The sequence below is a fragment of the Acomys russatus genome, chromosome 2 (genome assembly GCF_903995435.1).
Source record: "Acomys russatus chromosome 2, mAcoRus1.1, whole genome shotgun sequence".
Taxonomy (NCBI): Eukaryota; Metazoa; Chordata; class Mammalia; order Rodentia; family Muridae; genus Acomys; species Acomys russatus.
Genome location: NC_067138.1, coordinates 38,467,576 through 38,472,004, shown reverse-complemented (window position 1 = coordinate 38,472,004; position 4,429 = coordinate 38,467,576). Strand labels below are relative to the sequence as shown.

Below are 4,429 nucleotides of genomic sequence, written 5' to 3'. Positions count from 1 at the left end.
GCCATATTGTAGAGACACAAAACAGGCACAGTTTGCTCTCAATTTCTCTAATTTACACAACTGCTGCCTTTGCTCTTGGCTAAGTAAGACTGCTTGGCTGGGGTCTACTGCCTCCACTGGCTGGCCTTTGCAATTACATAGACCAGGCAAGGATTATGTTCATTTGTTAGGCAGATGGGCAGGACTTTGGGAGGATTCTAAAGGTAGGTGGTATTGCCTCTCATAGCAGATGAGGCCAAGGAGTCCTCTTTCAGCAGAAATGTTTGATTGATGTTTACTTTTGTGTCTAAGTGAGTGGTTCTCAACCTTCCTACTGCTGTGACTTTTTTGTTTCTTTATTTCTTTTGTTTTTTGAGACAGAGTTTCACTGCATAGTCCTGGCTGCCCTGGAACTCACTCTATAGTGCAGGCAAGTTGGCCTCCAGCTCACAGAGATTCACTTACCTCTGCATCCTGAGTGTTGGGATTAAATGTGTGTGCCACCACATTGGCCCAGCTGCCAACCTTTAATGCAGTTTCTCATGTTGTGGTGACCATCAATTATAAAATTACTTTGTTGCTACTTTATAATTACAGTTTTTCTGCTGTTATAGATCATAAGGTAAATATCTGATATGCAACCCTCAAAGGGATCAACGTCTACAGGTTGAGAACCACTGGTTTAAGCGGTGCCGTGGAATGTGCTGCCAAGGTCAAGGTAATGTTTTGAAATCAGATCAAAAGGTTATAAGCCCTAATCTCTGCCAAAGTGCACAAAAAATGCATCTCTTGTCTAATTGGGACCCTAGAATAGGATCTGGGGCTGTGTTTAGGCACCGATTTGCCTATTAGTGGGAGCAACTCAAGCACCTGTGCTCTGAAGGAATTTACTATTGCTGTTTAGACCAGACATATGCAGCTGCTTTGTTCCATAGAAATGTGGTTTGGCCAGCATTTCTTTGTTTGCTCAGAGTCTACAGTATAATCTAGGTGTGAAAACTGTTGTGAAGTTGAAGGGCTGGTGTCAGAAAGAGATGACGGTTCCAAGGGTCCAGGACATTGAAGAGATAGTGAGGAGTATTGAACAGATAAGACATATTAAATCACCCCAGGGAACGATTGCCATGTAGACCTCTAGGCGGCAGATGCCAGCATACACAGGCTGCACACAGATGGGAATGGGGCACATGCTCAGACCAGCACAGAGGCCACCTGCGGCTAGGTATGCAATCATACAAATAAGACACATAAGCAATCCGATAACTAAGACTCAGGCTAAGGCTTCAGACTTCAAAGTCATATTGATATAAAACCTATGCATTCTTTCAAAATAGTTATACAACAAATTTCATCGCTGTTCACTTTGGAATTATCTAAGTACCCAATACCCGGTGTCAGCCATTATCACCTGACTCGTGATCTAGGTATTGTTTTCAGACACATCTTAACTGGTTCATACCCGATATTGCTATAAGTGCCATGTTGTCTAAACACAAAGAAATTAATCTATGCTTCTGTTCCTAGTAGCTGGCTGCCTAGAAACATCAGCCAGGTTGATCTTCCCACCAGGCTTTTCCTAGGAACACTACATTTGGCTTTTTGAGTAAGCTATGCCCTTGGATGGTACCTGTTTGGACAAATCACAACTGGCAGAAACAAAGCCACCATCAAAAGCCTTATGCTCCCCCCCTTTTTTTTGTTCTGCCAATGTTAGCTGTTGTAGCACTCCTATTACCTCCAAAGGTCTCTATGAGACAAAGTAGGAGCAGCTTCCTGGCAAGCAAATCTGAATGCTAGGAATGTTGATATCTGTCTGATTCTCCTTACTGTCCAAAGAACCATGCGTCCTGGTCATCTGCTCTATCTCACTGGGCTGTCTCTTGGAAATGGAAGGAGAACTTAGCCAAAGAGAAGTTATCTCTCCTACTCTTTCAAAGCATCTTACATTGAGTCTGTGACCTACATGGGCCTCTATCTCATTCCCCAGTTTTAGGAGTTTCTCTGAGTTGTTTTGTGTCTGCATAGTTGCCAGAGATGGACACTTTTGGGGAGCTGTGAAGCCTGGATTGCATACTGTGTTGTCTTCCTGATGTAACTCTTCTGAGGTTTAAATTTAAATAAAGTGGTAAATAAAGTGTCACCAAGAAGTCCAAACAGAACTGAAGGTACAAATGGCTCATACGAATGAGACCAGATTGCCCTAGACACAGAAAGCATATCTGCTATATTTCAAAAAGAGCATGGGGTCAGCTTGGTCCAAGCAACATGTGCAAATGGAAGGTCAGTAGGAAACCAACTCAGACAATGCCTAATAGTGCAAAGAGTGCCAGCTATTGAAAAAACCATCTTCATATGGCTTTGTGGATTTAGTCCATGTGACTCTAAGAAGACATCTTCTTTCAAGGTGCAACCCACACCAGACTTTTAAGGCAGTGTGGCTGTTGCAGGGTTGAGATTATGACCATTTTTGCACAGTCCTGTGAGCCTTCAAGGTGCCTTGGGTACCCTCTGGCTGTGTTGTCAAGGTGATCCATTACTGGGTATTTCCTTTCCTCCTGAATTGGCCTTTTGCACAGCATATACCAATTAGGGCTACATTCTCAGTGGTTAGCCTAGTTCCTTTCTTTTTTCTTTTTTCTTTTTCACTAGCAGATCATGATAAGGGGAAAAAAGAATAAAAGAAAGGAAAGAACAGTGTGTGGTATACACACACCCCTCTCACAGAGGCAGTTAGATAGAACATTCTGTTAGCTATTGTCACAGACTGTCATGGCTGCCTTCCTCTACGTTACGTTTCTTTGGCATTTCCATTGGTGTTTACCTTGAACTGACTTAACTTGAGTAAAGATAATGGAAGTGACAGAATGAAGAGAGAAGATGTGGGGGGCTTGTGCCTCAACCCCATATTCGGCATTGGCCTGAGAATGCTTTGAGGGTCTCAGAAATGCAATCACGCCCATCAATTCGCGGACCCACCCTCAGGAGCCTTGTTGTCTTAGTTCTGCAGCCTTTTGCCCTTTGCTCTTTACCTCTCACTGATAATGGCCAGCTCCTGCTGAATGCTCATAGTCACCCTAACCCTGAGATTAAGGCATATGCCAGTAGGCAGTTTTTATTCTATTTGATCGAGGAACTGAAAATAATCTATAACCTTCTTTATTGCTTTTCTCGTAATTTTGTCAATTCTGTAGTATAAGTGTTTCCAATAAACAACAGTCATGGTTGTTACAGCCCATCTATAGTCTGGTATATCCTCTCAAAACTTCAGCAACCATGAAAAAAATCATGACTTAACATCATGTGTCAATCCTTCTTCCTAATATATTAAATTGAGTACTTATTTGTTTCTTATTTATTTGTTGATTGTGTTCAGTGAAGACAAAAACTACTTACTCTTTAAGCATGTCTATTTTTAGCTCAAATATTTTTTAACAAACAGAATGCAGTATAAATATTTTAAAATTTTGTTTTTAAAGAAAATCTTTGTAAGCATTGTTTCCCAAGCAATAATAAGGAGTAGAAAACTTTTATTTTATTTTTAAAACAAAACATAACAAAATAAAATGAAATGAAAACCATCATATCAAAGATGGACAAGCCAAGCCAACAGGACAAAAAACAAATCCCAAGAATAGATACAAGAATCAGAGACCCTTGTGGTCCCAGGTGCTGTGGGAGCTGCGAGTTATCACGCAGACATGGCCAAGTCCAGGAACCACATCACACACAATTAGTCCTGTAAATGGCACAGAAATGGCATCAAGAAACCACGGTCACAACGATATGAATCTCTTGAAGAGGCTGACCCCAACTTCCCGAGGAACATGCGCTTTGCCAAGAAGCGCAGCAAGAAAGGCCTGAAGAAAATGCAACCAACAACGTGAAAGCAATCAGTGCTCACACAGAGGCAATTAAGGCCCTTGTGAAGCCTAAGGCCGTTAAGCCCAAGATGCCAAAGGGCGTCAGCCACAAACTCAGCAGGCTTGCTTTTATCGCTCATGCCAAGCTTGGGGAGTGGATTCACATCTACATGGCTAGGGGCCATAGGCTCTGCCAACCAAAGCCCAAGGTACAAACCAAGGCAGAGGCTGCAGCTCCAGCTAAGGCCCAGGCTTCAGCCCCAGCCCAGGCCCCTGTAAAGGCCCCACAGAAAAGGCTTCTGCCAATGTGAAGAAGATGGACCGGTGTGACACACCTACACTATTTATAGATGACTAGTGCCCTATGCTGTTTTTACAAATAAACCTGAAGCAAGATCTGTTAAAAAAAAAAAAATCAGAGACCCACTTTTTTTTTTTTTTACACACACTAGAGGATATATGCTGAGGATCTGTTACAGACAGTGTAGGCCCTTCTGCAGGGTTAGGGGATGGCTTGATGGAGACATCTCATTTAAGGACTCTGTCTCTGTCTCTGTCTCTCTCTGTGTGTGTGTGCACGCGCACACAGA

The 4,429-nt window shown here is 42.5% G+C and overlaps 1 pseudogene; it reads left to right on the top strand.

The window, feature by feature from the left end:
- Positions 1 to 3,677: 3,677 nt before the first annotated feature.
- On the top strand, positions 3,678 to 4,150 carry LOC127198078 (60S ribosomal protein L29-like; annotated as a pseudogene).
- The last annotated feature ends 279 nt before the right edge of the window (positions 4,151 to 4,429 follow it).